At 43.5% G+C, this 16,866-nt stretch overlaps 1 protein-coding gene across 10 annotated transcripts in view; it reads right to left on the bottom strand.

Annotated features, from left to right (window-relative positions):
* Positions 1-16,866, bottom strand: part of HECW1 (HECT, C2 and WW domain containing E3 ubiquitin protein ligase 1) — a 456,185-nt gene that overhangs the window by 305,072 nt on the left and 134,247 nt on the right. Inside the window, exon 1 of one of the 10 annotated variants that reach the window (XM_021935848.2) lies at positions 13,893-15,251. The exons of the other annotated variants lie outside the window; for them this stretch is intronic. The gene's annotated coding sequence lies outside the window, so the exon portion shown is untranslated. Of the gene's footprint in view, positions 1-13,892; positions 15,252-16,866 lie in introns of those variants that run through there. 10 annotated transcript variants of the gene reach the window in all.

Genomic DNA, 16,866 nt, shown 5'->3' with positions numbered 1-16,866 from the left:
TAAGTTAATGAAAACCCTCATCTCTATGTCCTTAAGAGGCAAAAATCTTTGAGGTTTTGAAGCTTTTAGATGCTTCAATTAAATTCCTGTTTCCTCTCTGAGAAAAATAACAATTTTTCTCTCTTTAGAATGTGGAAATTGAATTGTATTCTTTTCATTGCATCAGTAAGTAATCGCAGGAAATGCAGATGAGAAGAAATTATGCAAAATCCTACTAGCCATCATAACCACTCTTGTCATTTTGATATCAATTCTTTTAAATATAACTATTACATGCAGATGTGTAGCCTTCTGTTTTCAACAGACATGTGATATGACTGTTCATAAATGGGTGAAGTGACCACCTTATACTCAGATCAAGCCATATATGTGTCATGTAAGAGTCCTGAGGATGTGATTGAGTGGCAGGAGGGCCTGGGGACTGAAAAGTAGGGAGAAGGTGGAAATGCAAATGGACAAGGAAAATGGCCCAGGGCTGTATAATTTACTTATAGAGCATCTCTGATCTATTTATAGTAGCTGTTCAGAGGAAGCAAAGGAGGAAATGGCATTTTAAACTGTAAATTTATTAATTTTAATAGTTTGTTTTCCCCTAGGAATGCATGTTAACCTCATTACTGCATTGAAGACTCTTTGGAGGAGAAAACTACTTTTCATAGCTTAGTTTTTGTAAGGTAACTGCTAAGTAAGTAATTATAGATTCGTTTGAAGGCATCCTAACACCAGGGAAATAACATATTTTTAAAATCATGAAGACTGAGTCTGAATCTGAGCTCTGTCTCCATAGCTATGGAGTCCTGGGAAAGCCCAGGACTTACCCTGCAGCTTCAGTTTCATCATATGTGAGATAATATCATCAATACCTTGCAAGTTGCTGTGAATGTTAAATCAGATGAAATCTATAAAGTGGCTGATATACAGATAATATTCAATGAATTATAGCCATTGTTTTCTTTTTTCTTGTAGCCTCAATATTTACTGATTTCTTTAGGTTTGTTACATACACACACACATATATATTTTTTGAGACAGTGTCTCATTCTGTCACCCAGGCTGGAGTGCAGTGGTGTAATCCTGGCTCACTGCAGCCTCCGTCTCCTGGGTTCAAGCGATTCTTATGCCTCAGCCTCCCGAGTAGCTGGGACTACAGGTGTGCATAACCATGCCTGGCAAATTTTTGTATTTTTAGTAGAGACAGGGTTTCACCACATTGTTCAGGCTGGTCTTGAACTCCTGGCCTCAAGTGATTCTCCTGCCTTGGCCTCCCACAGAGCTGGGATTACAGGCGTGAGCCACTGCAGTGGACCAGTTTGTAATTTTTTACTGACTAATTTGGTTAAGCAAGAAATAAGTAATGCTGAAAAATTAAAAACAAACCAACAAAATCCATAACAAAACAAAACAAAACAAAAACCTGCCAGTTACTCTTTTGTTATGAGACAGAAGCACTCACTGATGGGCCCCTTACTGTCACAATAAAGATATGATTGATATGGCCAACATTCAGCAACCACTGAAATCTGAATGTTCACTTTGTCAGTAGCCACTTGCTAAAAAACATCACTGTCACAGAACAAAATGCTTTCTGGCTTATCCCCTGCTGCTGTGATTATCTCGTGTGTTTAACTGAAGGTACCATGTAATTGGGGTGGAGTCCGTGCCACATGTTCCTGGAGTTCAGAGCTGCCCGGTCCTCTACCAGGGTCAGCCAGGTCACTCCGCACCAGCTGCATTTACCCGCAAGGGTTTAAACTGCCTTGCACTTGGGGCAGCGCTTCCAAGGGCCACTAGGGGGCAGCAAACAGGTGAGAAAGAGCAAATAGAAGAGAACAAACCCGACGAGGAAGACATAGAAGTCATACTCCTTAGGAAAAAGGCTCTGCCCTCTTCAAAGAACAGGCTTGGGATGCTATGCACAGCACAGCATAGCACAGCACAGCAACAGAACTGGAGCTCTAGACATAAGGCTCCTGTTTAAGAAAAAAAAAAGGCAATTTCCTTTACATAAAGACAATCTACTTTTCCTATGCCAATCATTTTCAAATATTCATCGCTAGCCCTAACTTCTCTTCTCAGTTCCAGGTGCCTGTGGCCACTTGAATGCCTCAGTCTCCTGCGACTCATCCTCATTATACTTCCTTGTAAGCAACCTAGTGCAGCGCTCAAGAACTTGCTCCCTGGAGCCAGACTGCCTGGGTTCCAATCCTACTTCAGCACTTACCAATTAATGCTTTGGGCAGTTAATTAATTTCTTAATTTCCCCATCTGTAAAACTGGGGCAAAAACTGTACCAACCTCTCACTCTTGTGAAAGAGGTTAATGTTTGCAAACTGTCTTAGAACAGTGCTTGGCACACAATAGGCACTATGTGAGTGCTCGTTAAATAAAAATAAATAAGTCTTGCTCCTCTTCAGAATTTCCTTCATCAGTAAATGGCACCTTCATCCACCCAACTAGATGAAACCTACAAGTCAGTCTTGATACCTCTGTGCCCCTCATCTCCCACATCCAAGCAATGACTAAGTCCTATGACTTCTATCTACTAAATCAACATTAAATCAGTCCACCTCTCTCCATCTTCACAGATACCATCCATCACCTAGTCCAAGCCACCATCATTTCTCCCCTGAGCCACTCCTATGGCCTCCTGGTATCTCTTCAGCTACTCTGGTGTCTGTCTACTTTATCCAGAATTTTTCAAACACAGATTTGCTGCCTCATGACAGCAGAAGTGATCTGCATAGCTTGAAATACTCGAAAATCTTATTTTTCTTAGAATAAAAACAATAATCCACACTGTGTCCTATGATGGCTAGTGTGGCTCATCTCTTTTCCTTGGTCCCTGTGTTCCACCTGTCTTGGCACTTTTCGGTCTTTCCATGTGACATGTTTTCCTATGCAATGGGGGCTTTGCATATACCTGGAACATCTTCCCTTCTCTGTGCCTACTTAACATCTCACCCTTCTGATCTTAGTTCAGATAGTCCTTTCTTAAGAAAGCCTTTCTTGATCCCTTAACTAGATTGTACCCTCTGCTATCTGTCGTCAGAGCATGGTGTACACTTCCTCCACAAATTCTTTCTCAACCGGGGATGACTTTCCATTGCCTTTAGGCATTCATTGCTCTGATAAGAAGTCAGCCATAATTTTTTGTCATTATTCCTTTATATGCAACATATCATTTTTTCCTGTGGTTGCTGTTATATTTTCTTTGTCTTTGGTTTTCAGAAGTTTGACCATGATGTACCTGGGTGTGGTTTTATTTGTATCTCCACTACTTAGAATTAACTGAGATTCTTGAATCTACAGATTGATATTTTCTCATTGTATCCCAAATATTTCAGCTGTTATTTCTTTAAATATGTTTTCTGGCCCATTTTCTCTCTCATTATTCTGGGACTGCAACTACTCACATTTTAGACCATTTAATAGGTCACTGATGATGGGTAAAGTGTTTTTAAATATTTTTTCCCTGTGCTTTAGTTTAAACAATTTTATTAACCATCCTTTAAGTTCACTAATCTTTTATTTCAGTTTCTGTTCTGCTGTTAAGCTTATTCAATCCATTCTTTACATCAGATGTTTATTTTTTATTTTTACTCTAGAATGTTATTTGTTTCTTTTTTATGGCTTCCATTTCTCTGTTGTGATCCCCCATCTATTTATTCATTCTGGCCATCTTTTTCTGAACATCCTTGAACATATTTACAGTAGATGTTTTAAAGTCTTTCCCTGCTAGTTCCAATATCTGATTCATCTGTGGGTCTGCTTCTGTTGATAGTATTTTTCTATTTACTTATCATATTATCTTGCTTCTCCCCATGTTTTATAACTCTAAAAATTATATATTGAATGTTTTTTGTTTTTTTGGTTTTTTTGGATGGAGTCTCACTCTGTTGCCTAGGCTGGAGTGCAGTGGCATCATCTTGGCTCACTGCAACCTCCACCTGCTGAGTTCAAGCGATTTTCCTGCCTCAGCCTCCCAAGTAGCTGGGACTACAGGCATGCACCATCACACCCGGCTAATGTTTGTATTTTTAGTAGAGACGGGGTTTTGCCATGTCGGCCAGGCTGGTCTCGAAGTCCTGACCCTAGGTGATCCACCCTCCTTGGGCCAAATTGTCCTGGCCAAATTGAACATTTTTTGTAGAAGAATAGTGCAGACTGAAGCATACTATTGTTTGTTTTGTTTTCCTTGAGAGTGCTGACTTTTTCCTAAATCTGGGGGCTAAGGTAAAAGTGATCACTCATATTTCACTAAGAGTTGAATTGGTAAAAACAAAAACAAAAACAAAAAAAACTGGGGTGCACTTCCCACTGCTACATGTAGGGATTTTCTATCCAAGCTTTAACCTTACAGAAGCCATTCCCTACCATCAGCAATGTAACTGTTGCCCAAGTCAAGATATTTGCCTCTGTTAGCTCCAACAAATAAAAATATGTCTCTTTTTGCTGACCAAAAACAACAGGGCCAACAACAACTCTATAAGCACAGGCAATTTAACAAGTACATTTTCAGTTAGTGCCATTTTTAATTCTAATTATCTTCTGTTAGGTCAAGTGGAGGATTTCTAGCCTTCCTGGGCCAATACATTAAAAAAAAATTCCGAGTCTGTCCTGGTTGTCTAGATTCCCATTCAATTACACTGGCTTAATCCAGTTTTGGAGACATTCTTGACCAAGATCTACCTGTAAATGAAGTGTATAATTAGTTCCATAATCTGGTATGAAAATGCCTCTCAGTTGCTTTATTGGCATACTACACTAGAAAAATATGGGGCTTGGGGTTAAACTAACATGGGTTTGAATGTTAGCTCCATTACTTTTTAATGTGTAATTCTTTTTTTTTTTTTTTTTTGAGATGGAGTCTCACTCTTTCGCCCAGGCTGAAGTGCAGTGGCACAATCTCAGCTAATTGCAACCTCCGCCTCCCAGGTTCAAGCGATTCTCATGCCTTAGCCCCGAGTAGCTGCGACTACAGGCCATGCACCACCATGCCCGGCTAATTTTTTTGTACTTTTAGTAGAGACGGGGTTTCACCATGTTGTCCAGGCTGGTCTCGAACTCCTGACCTCAGGTGATCCACTGGCCTTGGCCTCCCAAAGTGCTGAGGTTACAGGCATAAGCCACCACGCCTGGCCTTTAATGTGTCATTCTAACATCGTATTAAACTTTTTCAATTTTATTGTCTATAAAATAGAGAAGACAATATCAGATTCATAGGATTGGGAGGACTAATGAGCATCTAATAATTAATGAGCACTTAATGAAAACTTGCGAAGTGCCAGCAATGTGAAGAGTGCTTCACCCATGTTATCCCACTGAATACCACTATTCTTTTTATTATTTCCAATTGCATATGAATAAATTAAGACATAGAGAGGCAAAATAACTTGCCTCAGGTCATCTAAGTCAGCAGCGGTAAAAGATGGATACAAACCTAAAATCTCAGCTGAGAGTCTATACTCTTTAGCCCCTGTGCTAAAATTCCTGGTACTCTGTTGAGGGTCACCTCAACACACTGCTTTTACTAATAATAATTAATAGTATTAACATTAATAACACAAATAAAATAAATCCCCCATCAAGTCTGCTTGGTCTAGATGATGGTGCTTGGTTTTGGTTTTTCACCTCCTCTCCACTGGAGGTTTGCTGCTACCCCTCCATCAGAGTGGGAATCTAACCCACCCGAACCCCAAGCCTCTTGCTTCGGGCCCTAATCTGTCTTACTAATATCAGTCTTCTTACCTTGAAGGCAGAACCCTGTTTTACTGCCTAGGTTAGTGATTCCCAGAGTGTACCCAAGTAATCATGAGTTACGAGATGATAAGTTAGAAAAATGTGATATTAATGTTGTGTTTCAAAATCCCCTTCTTGCCACATATTAGACTCAGAGAGGTCCTTCAGCAAATACATCAGATCATTTTGTTTAACTTGGGTGTTTCCCAAATTTACTTGACCACAGAACTCTTTCATGGCCAACTACTAATAGCTCACTTTGGAATATTAACATATACACTATATTTGTGTGAACATCTCTTTGTGTCTTGTTCATTCGGGTGGCCCCACAGCCCTTAGTACAATAATCAGTTAAGGCTCACAGAATGAATGAATGATGAAAACATGAGTGAGTATCTAACAACAATCATTGTGACACTGTTAATTTTGGAACGGAGAGAGAGTGGGCATTGTTCTTTGTTGTTTCCTGATTTCTGTATCAATATTCTAAAATGCTTAGCTCTCAAGTTAAAATTAAGTCTTACCTGGCATAAATAGAATCGAATAAATGATTGTCAATACATGGTCTATACACCTTACTTTCTTTCTTTTTTGGGGGGGATGTTGGGGGAGGGGAAGCCAGATGCAGAGAAGGGGGATGAAGAATAGCAGGTTCTGTTCTAGGAAATATTGCTTTTAGTGAAGTAGCTTTTACTTATCTTATCACTCCCTTGGCACACATTAAGCTAATGTACTACTTATTAATTATTCCAGTATTTCACCATGATATTATTAATCAGAAATTACTTTGATGTTCATCTTTTTTTTTTTTTTTTTAGATGAAGTTTCGCTCTTTTTGTCCAGGCTAGAGTACAGTGGCACAATCTTGGCTCACTGCAACCTCTGCCTCCCAGGTTCAAACGATTCTCCTATTTCAGCCTCCCAAGTAGCTGGGATTACAGTCGCCTGCCACCATGCCTGGCTAATTTTGTATTTTTAGTAGAGACAGGGTTTCACCATGTTGGCCAGGCTGGTCTCTAATTCCCGACCTCAGATGATCCGCCTGCCTTGGCCTCCCAAAGTGCTGGGATTACAGGTGTGAACCACAGTACCCAGCCGATGTTCATCTTCACTATGTTTTTACTTGGTTTGAACTATAACACTCCCTTTTCACAGTGCTCTGTGAGATCTTCAATGCCAAACACAGTTTCAAGACCCACATACTAACTTTTCACATTTACTATTTTGGATTGTATGATAAAACAAATAGCCAATCATTATTCTTTGCCTTAAAGGCTCTCAAAACATTTACGAGGGCCTACTGTGGACCTAGAGTGTGAGTTACCTATCCAATAATAGGAGATGGCGTGCAAGATGGTGAGCAGCACACTTTAAAGATTAAAAGGACAGTTTTAGTCATGACAAACTTGAGCTTGTTTTATTTTTCACACCTCTGCATATTAAATAATTAGGTCAGATTTTCTTGGAAGCGGATGACATCACTTTTTATACTAAGGAAAAGAAATCCTTCCTTCTCACCTAATTAACTACAACTCATATTTTAGTTCCTCAACTTCAGACCAAATAAAGTCCTCCCTCCTCCCTCATGCATGCTCATAGAGCTGGGCTCCTTCCCCCTTCAGAATATCCACATTTCCTGTGAGTGGAATGGCTTTTCTCCTTCACTAAACTGGAAGCTTGTAAATAAGCTGGGGCTGGCTTGGCTCATCATATCATCCCCTGCACCCAGCACAGTGCATGGCCCAGAAGAGCCACGTCACAAATATTTATGAATAAATATGTTGCAAAATACATATTTATTGAATAAATCTTGTTTTTTGTTTTTGTTTTTTTTTTAGACAGAGTTTCACTCTTGTCACCCAGGCTGGAGCGCAGTGGTGCGATCTTGGCTCACTGCAACCTCCACCTCCTAGGTTCAAACAATTCTCCTGCCTCAGCCTCCTGAGTAGCTGGGATTACAGGCATGCAACCATGCCCAACTAATTTTTGTATTTTTGGTAGAGACAGAGTTTCACCATGTTGGCCAGGCTGGTCTTGAACTCCTGACCTCAGGTGATCCACCCACCTCGTCCTCCCAAAGTGCTGGGATTACAGGCATGAGCCACCATGCCCGGCCTGAATAAATCTCATTTTATGCAATGGTGACTGAAGTTATCAAAATAAGGTAATGTAGTACCTGGAACAGTACTTGACTCTCCAGCTATTTTTATTTCAAACTCTTTTGCTTGAAAGTAGAATTCCAGATGAGGAATTAGCATAGTTGGGTTAGCTCCTTGGATCACATTGGGCACACTTGTCAAGCTTTTAGATGCCCTAATTCTTAAATAACATAGAGTTTGTGTTCTAACCTCTAATTGTATTAATCGACTAGGGCATTGTGTTTCCTCTTCTAAACTTGTAATTATGGATCATTGGACTGAGTGCAAAGTAGCTATTGCACAGCCCAGCGAGGAATGACAAAGTTATCCTTAGTCAACAATAGAAAACGTGATGGGGGGAGCAAACCAAGACGGCAGCCCCTAGTAGGGATGATTCAATATCCCTTCTTCTAGTGACATAGAAGAAGGGTAGGGTATATAAATGACTCTAGCAAAGACAAGTTTAGATAGATACAGTTACGGCAGGCCGGGCGCGGTGGCTCAAGCCTGTAATCCCAGCACTTTGGGAGGCCGAGGCGGGTGGATCACGAGGTCAGGAGATCGAGACCATCCTGGCTAACATGGTGAAACCCCGTCTCTACTAAAAATACAAAACAGTGACCGGGCGTCGTCACGCCAGCCTGGACAACAGAGGGAGCCTCCGTCTAAAAAAAAAAAAAAAAAAAAAAAGATACAGTTACGGCTGGTTCTGTGGTTTTCAAAAGTAGAGAGTGGCCATCTCTCTGGGCATTAGGACCAGTGCTGGAAGTGAAGAGATGGTAATTAAACTGACGTACAGCTGAGGAAATTCCTGGCTCCTCACACACTTTTGTATATCATATCCAAGAAAGCTGGAAGACTGAACTCTCTGCTGAGGGGAAACAATGGTTGGGGAGGTGGGGAGGTAAGGAGGCTTTTGTCGAGGTTCCTGCTAGTATGGTGTCAGCAGATTGTATATCGACTTAATGTTTGATTTGCGTGTTTTCCAGTACATTCTCCTGAACTCCTTGACATAACTTTCCAGTAAAAGTGCTTGTCTAGTAAGTCAGATATTTCCAGGAGGGCTGGGAAAGTGGAACCGTGCCACCTGGCACTATTTCATAAAATTAATCACCTGAACAAATTCATGAAAAATTGCAAATACAAGTGCTACAATATAGAGTTAGTGGGCCATGCCATATTTCTTCTCTCTAACAATTACCTGTGTTATTTTCACTTAAGTGGGGCTTCATTATTTTGCTCTCAGTGGCCATTGATTCTCTACTGGAAAAAAAAAAAAAGGATCTGTGTTTGGTCTCCTCGGGTTTGAAAAGACCTGAAGATAAGACTACATTGGAGCCTGACTCAGGAAACAAAGACGCTTCCCAGGCAATTGTTCATCTAATCTGGGGATATTCATTACCAGTCAATCAAGGAGATTTGCCTGGAAAATTTCTCTTAACATGAGCTTTAGATAGAAAGACCAGCAGTCAGCATAGACTCAGAGTCCAGAGATCTAAACCTCACTCCAGGTGGCACAGTGGGCAGCTTTAAGCAAGCCCCTCGCTTCTCTAAACCGGTTTCCTCAGCTATAAAATGAATGCATTCATGTGATATCTCTGCATCTCCCCCCTAACTTTTTTTTTTTTTTTTTTTTTAAGACGGAATTTCACTCTTGTTGTCCAGGCTGGAGTGCAATGGCACGATCTCAGCTCCCTGCAACCTCCGCCTCCCAGGTTCAAGCAATTCTCCTGCCTCAGCTTCCCCAGTAGCTGGGATTACAGGCACCTGCCACAATGCCCGGCTAATTTTTTTGCATTTTTAGTAGAGACGGGGTTTCACTATGTTGGCCAGGCTGGTCTCGAACTCCTGACCTCAGGTGATCCACTCCCACCCCCCTTGGCCTCCCAATGCACATCTCTTAACATTGGAGGGAATGTAAAAGTTGATGATGTATTTAAAGCCCTTGGAAAACTGAAGGCACTGAACAAACCTAAGTCAGAGTTTTTAAAAGGTGGAATCAAGCTTAGAACAGAGCTACCAGCAGCCATAATAAAATGATAGGGTTTATTCTCACAATCTATGTTTGTGGACTTCTAAACAGATGTGTATATAAAGTAAGGCTTGTATTTGAGAAATAAAGGAGGCTAGATTTGAGTTTATTCAGTGGGTGTGTAAATGGAGCGTGTCTCCTCACCATCACCACCACCATGGTCATCACTGTCATCATCACTACCAATGAGTGAGCAACAACTATGTGTAGGCACGTGGCAGGACCCTTCCTTCCCTTCATGCTACCATTCAATTCTCTCAAAAACTCAAGAAGCTTCTCTATTACTGTCCTCATTCCAGAAAGGGGCAATGAGAGGCTCCAAGAGGTTGCCAGTGGTTCCCAAACCGGGCTGTGCATCAAAATGACGAAGAATTTTTTTTTTTTTAAAGTGCAGCTGCTTGAGCCTCGACCAGCTACTGAACTAGGTAAATCCCAAGCAGCTGAAAATCCCTGTCCAAGCTCTACAGATGATTTTACTGAGCAGACAGACTTGCAAATGACTGGGCTAAATAATGCCCCCAAGGTTACGCAGCTGGAAGCAAAGCTGAACTCTAATCAAGGTTGGCCACTGGACTTCTGTGTCAGCTCTTAACCACTTTTCTGTCTTGTTCAATTGGCAGTTAACAGTCTATTTAACAACAACTGTCTTTTATTGACTTTAATTAGTTTTTCCACATTCTACATCTACTGTTAAACTATACTGCAAGATTGCTTTTCCCCAGTAACCATTTAGGTGTTTTATAATGAATGACTCAGCTCCCAAGGATCTTTTATAGTCTGGCCAACTGCTAGTGATATTTACTAATAGATGGAGAGTCTATCCATGATGAAGGTTACAAAATGCATGGGTATGACTGTGGGAACTCATAACCAATGATCAAATGACATCTGTACATTGGTGAAAGGAGTTTTTAATGAGAGACTGGGATCAATGGGCCCAGAGGTAGCTGTGAAAGCCTCTGCATGGCTTGGGCCACGGTATAAGCCAGTGTGTTCCCAACTTAAATGTCTACATGAATTACCTGGAAATCTTATTAAAGTGCGGAGATTGATTCAGCATTTCTGGAGTGGGCTCCGGAGTTTACTTTTCTGAGCTCCCAGGTGATGCTAAAGCTGCCGGTTCTTGGGTGTAAGTACACATGGCCCTAAGACAGCTATGAAGAGATCCACTCTCAGCAGAAGAACCAGAAGCCCCGGGAGTGAGCCTCAGACAGCTCCTCACTTACACAGATACTGACTGGGGGCAGAAAGTTGGGGAGGACACTCAGAGGTGAGCTACTGAAGTGAAGAAAGACCCACGTAGCAGGGGAAGGCGTTGACCAGAGAAGAACCTATTATCTATCATGGAGCAAGGAAGGGTGATGAGTGTAAGTGAAAAGCACACTTATATGTTGAGTAGAGGGCTCGCAGGTGTGTGGTTCTGATAATGATGCACATTTGGAAATATTCTATATGGTAAGGGAGTGAATTCTAGACCAACATTGGTTGAATCAATGGAGACAGGAGGAGGATACTGCTGGATGCTGAGATTCTTACAAGGTGAGCCAAGGACCCTGTGAAATGTACCCCCTAGAGCATTGGGTCCAGCTTGGATGAATGACGCTGCCCCTTGCGATTACCTGACGCCTACCTGTCAGGTAACAGCGTTCTACTCTGAACAGCTACATGGAAATAAACAGTAACTGGAGCAAAATAACATATGCTTAGGCTAATTCCATTTGGGGAAGAAAGAGTCTGAGAAGGACTTTGTGGGCAGAATTGTATAAGGGAGAAAAGATGAAGTAACCAGAGCATGGGCTGGGGTTTAATCAAGCAGGAGTGTAATGAACCCATAACTCCAAGAGCATCTTAGCCATTTAGACCTGTGAGTATAATGAGTACAAAGAAACTAGATTTTGTGGCCAGCCATGGTGGCTCATGCCTGTAATCCCAGCACTTTGGAAGGCCAAGGCGGGTGGATCACCTGAGATCAGGAGTTCGAGACCAGCCTGGCCAACATGGTGAAACCCCATCTCCATTAAAAACACAAAAATCAGCTGGGCGTGTTGGCAGGCACTGGTAATCCCAGCTACTCAGGAGGTTGAGGCTGGAGAATTGCTTGAAGCTGGGAGGCAGAGGTTGCAGTGAGCCGAGGCCACGCTATTGCACTCCAGTCTGGGTGACAGAGCAAGACTCGGTCTCAAAAAAATAAAAGAAAACAGAAAGGAACTAGATTTTTGTGCATCCACATTCGGTTCCCTGTCCCACTAGGCTAGGCAAAAGGCATCTGGAATTGCAGAAGGACAGGGCCCATTCTTCAACAGAGGCTTCTGCGACTTGGCCTGGGACTCCGACAGCATGGTACCTCCACAGCCCCTTGCAGCCCTCAAGGAGAGGTAAACCTCAATAAAATGACTGGGAGGGAAAGCCAGAGGAGGAAGCACCCACAGGGCCCATCCGGTAAGGGGGGTGGGGTCCTGACACCGGAAGCATTGCTGCCCTGGGAGAAGTAATGAATGACTGTAGGGCCAGCAACAAAATAGGCTAAAACACAGCTGCCTTCAGAGGAGGTGAGTTAAGTAGGAGCGGTGATGAGCTGAAGGTCATATGCCCTCCGGCCTAACAGGGCCCTCCTCACTCAGCTCTGTGGCCAAGCAGAGGGTGGGCCCAGGACTGTAGGAGCTTTTGATTTTTTTCAAGAGAAGCTAAGATTCTGAATTTTTATATAAATTGCCTATTTTTATTTAAAAAGCCATTAATAAAATCAAATAAAAAAACACCGGCAGCCAAATAAAATACACTTGCAAAGAAGCATGAGTTGGTGACCTCTGGGCTATTTTTTTACGCAAGTATAGAGAGACAGCATGGGTGTTTAGACTGAACCCAGAGGCGGAGGTACAAGGCAGGGCAGGTACACACAGGGCGTTCCTGGCGCTCCCTTCTCCACCTTCTGTCCCCTGGCCTCTCTTCTTAGCGCTTCCCAGGGCTTTACATCGTGTTCTGCACTTGTGTGGGTTCTTCATTTTCTGACACCCCTCCTCTCAGCTAGAATAAAACCTCCAGGCGGCCAGAGACCTGTTTGCTAACAACTGTATCTCTCCTTCTTTGACTATATCTGGTACACAGTAGGCGCTCAATAAATAGTGGCCCAGTTGAAAAGGAATGACTGGTCCATGCTCCCATCTATAACATCCAAGCCAGGCTGAGCTGGTGTCACAGACCCCTCATTTCAGGGTCTGACATCGAATTCAGAATAGTTCATGAGGCTGCTGTGGACCAGAGTGACCCAGGATAATCCCTATCCAAAAATTTTAAGACGAATACAATGCTCCCAAATCCATTTTTAGTTTGTATTTCTGTGTGTGTGTGTTTTGGTTAAAATCTGCAAGAGAGGAAGAAAAACCACATCCATCCGTGGCGTATATTCAGCTGTGATCATGAAAATACTGAGTTATTGTTTGAAATCGTGTAAAGCAAGAACCTGCATTAAGAAAGCATAGCTAAGCAAAGAGGCCCCGGACCCATATCTGCTGACATACCGTGCTATCCTGAGACTGCCGCAGAACATTTGCAAAGCCCTGTTCTCTAAGAATTCTGCACAGTGCAAACAGGCATGAGGGGAAAAATACTACTAGGGAACTTCTAGTTCTTGCTGAAAAGGAAAATTTTGAGCTCTAAATCTAGCACTACCAAGCAAGAGAGGCATCTGTGGCTGCATATAAAGCTGGTACTCCTTTGCTTGAACAAAATCCCTCAGTATACAGTACTTAAAATAAACAAAGCTCAAAACAGTCAGCTACACACGCATGTTTTTTGGCCACATGCTGCCTGAAGAAAATAGCTATGCCGTGTGCATGCCCTAGTTTAAACCAAGCCTGAATACTGCACAGTCTCATTCCTCTCCCGGTCTCCTTTTCTAGACAGAAATACATTTCCCTTTAATGTACAAGTGAGAAAAAAATATGTTTAAAAGACAGTCCAGGCCCTTGATAAAAAGCACTTACTTTGAAAGAACAGGACAGACTACGTATTCAAAACAAGAGCGCCTTCTTAAAGTGCAGGCTCAGAAGTTGTTCAATGGCCAGGACCTTGATTTGTGCTGGCGGCTCTGGTCCTGCTGGGCATGGTTAAGGGCGAGGCTTGCAGCCCGCACGGCGTGGTCCTCCAGGGGTGCTGCGTCAGGCTGACGCTCCGGAACAGTTACTGGGACAGGCTGTGAGCGACTCAGCAGGGCAGTTTTATTTCTGTGCTGAGCTTGCTGCTTCCTGCTGGGAAAATGGTGGTGGTGGAGTCACACCCGGGTACCGGGCCGCAGCCGAGGCTCTGCAGATGACCCGAGTTCTGATGGAGGTGGGGACGGGCGGCGCCCAGCACCTAGGGGGCAGAGGGCGAGCAGTCCCCGAAGAAGATTCACGCTAGGCGATTGGTCTCCTCACGGGAGCTCCTCGACCCTGCCAAGGGCATGACTCAGCTCACCCAGGGCAGTGCTGGACCACACTATTTATCTCCTAAGGTCCAGGAGAGCCGAGTTCAGGCAGTGACTGGAGAAGAGCTGGAGGGGAGGCAGGGCGGCCCCTAAGTCAGTGGGGTCCAGAGATCGTGGCCTCACATGCACACAGATTCAGCCCCTTTCTCTTTGGTAGCTATTGCAATAGAGTGGCTTAGGACTCCGACCCTGAAAACTATGAGGAGGGGGAGGGGAAACAGGAGGAGAACGGGGAGATGGGGAAAGACGGACAGGAGAAGGAGGAGGAAAAGGAGGAGGAGGAGGAGGAGGGAGAGGAAAGACGCCAGCCTTACAATGGAGGTCCCAAATCAATAAGTGCAGAGAATTAATGATGTCCTGATTTTCTGTTGGTGTCAGGATGACAAATTGCAGAGTTAGAAGAGAGGCTTCTCATGACTGTCAATTTATGTTTGCACAACATTATAACCAAAAGCAAGCCAGAGATATAGTGGAAGTTTAGGGAAGCTGGCTGTGGTTTCAGACGCCTGAGGATCTACACCTCTGTCTCCTGATACATTCTAGACCCAGGATGTGTCTAGATGAAGGACTTGGTGGGGCGGGGTATGGTATAGGGAACCTCAGGATCATTTTCAGTTTGGAAGATTTAAGCAAGAACATGAAAGTTCTGGAGCCACAGATTTTCTTTATTGTGTAGAGTTTGGAGTGAAGGAGAGTGATGTAACAAGGCCCATTCTGTGTCAGGAGAGGGGTGTGCTGTCAGGAGCTCTGAGGCTCCACCTCAGTCCTGCGGTCTCTGGGTGACCTCCGATGACACACAACCTCTCTGGGCTCTTCTCTTTCTTCTTCTTTCTCTCCTCTCCTCGCCTCTCCTCCTCTCCTTTATCTTTCTCTTTCTTCCCTCCCTCCATTGTTTTCCCTCCCTGCCTCCCTCCCTCCCTTCCTTCCTTCTTTCCTTCTTCTCTCCCTCCCTCCTTTCTTGTTTGCTTTCTTCTTTCTTTCTCCTTCCTTCCTTTTTCTTTCTTTCTTTCTTTTTTTCTTCTCCTTCCTTCCCTTCTTCCTTTTTCTTTTTTCTCTCTTTTTTCCTCTCTTTCCTTCCTTCCTTCCCTCCTTCCTTTTACTTTTTTCTCTTTTTTCCTCTCTTTCCTTCCTTCCTTCCCTCCTTCCTTTTTCTTTTTTCTCCCTTTTTTCCTCTTTTCCTTCCTTCCTTTTTCTTTTTTTCTTTTTTCTTCTTTCCCTTCTTTCCTTCCTTTCCCTCCCTCCCTCCCTCCCTCCCTCCCTCCCTTCCTTCCTTCCTTCCTTCCTTCCTTCCTTCCTTCCTTCCTTCCTTCCTTCCTTCCTTCCCTCTTCCCTCCCTCCCTCTCCCCTTCCTTCCTCTCTCTCTCTCTTTCTTTCTTTCCTTCCATGGCATCTCACTCTGTTGCCCAGGCTGGAGTGCAATGGCACGATTATAGCCCACTGCAGCCTCTAACTCCTGGGCTCAAGCAATTCTCCTGCCTCAACCACCAGAGTAGCTGCGACTACAGGTGCACTGCCATGCCTGGCTAAATTTTTTTAAATTTTTATTAGTGATGGGGTCTCACTATGTTGCCCAGGCTTATATAGACTGGTCTCAAGCTATCCTCCTGATATCCTCCTGTAAGTTCTGGGATTACAGCTGTGAGCCACTGTGCCTGGTCTGGGCTTCACTTTCAACATGAGAAGTTATTATGATCCCTTGAATTTTAGTGCCCTATTCTTCCATGTCCTGCCATCTAGCACATGCCCTAAACAGAAGGAAATCAAATGAACCAAGTTTTCCTGCCTGTTTCGTCCATTGTCCTCCCTTCATTCCTCTACCTTAGGGCAGTACATTCCACCAAAGGACCACACCTTGGCGTTGCAGTCAAAACAGAGCTAAACTCTGCACAGCCCAGAGAAGCTGATTTTCTGGTCTTTGGAGAGTACAGCAGACATGGAGCTGTGCTTTCTCTTTTAAAAACAGATTCATTGCCCAGTTGTCAGAATGCTGTTAGCTGACAGCTTCCAGCCACCAACTCCTTCCACTCTACTTATGTTTGGAGGGGTTCTCTGGTTCTTTTTAGGGTGCCTTGGCCTAACACTAAGCTAGGTGGGAGTGCAAGGGCCTTGCCATTCCCACCCAACACTGGGTCTCTAAACAGGCAGTTTTTGCTCCTGAGAGTCCACTGGGCTGGCAGAGGCTCTGCCAGGCTGCAGCCCCCACACAATTCCACTTCTTCCCTTTCCCTGTCACAAGCGTTAGTTCTCTCTTGCCCTCTCAGGGGACCTAACAGACACAGAGATGCCAGTCATTTGCAATGCATGTTTTGTTTTTTCTCCGCAGAGGGCCTTTGATAGGCTTGAGAAAGCCATCTTTGGGTGACAACATACTTGTTTTTGTAGCATAAAGATCTTCAGCACAGATTTCTTTCTCATTCTCTTATTCACAGAAGTGGTGAGGCTTAGTTCCCATCAGGTCTAGCTAGTGTTTCTCAACCAGGAGTGCATACCAG

The sequence above is a fragment of the Papio anubis genome, chromosome 4, assembly GCF_008728515.1.
Source record: "Papio anubis isolate 15944 chromosome 4, Panubis1.0, whole genome shotgun sequence".
NCBI classification, from domain to species: domain Eukaryota; kingdom Metazoa; phylum Chordata; class Mammalia; order Primates; family Cercopithecidae; genus Papio; species Papio anubis.
This window is presented reverse-complemented; position numbering and strand designations above follow the sequence as displayed.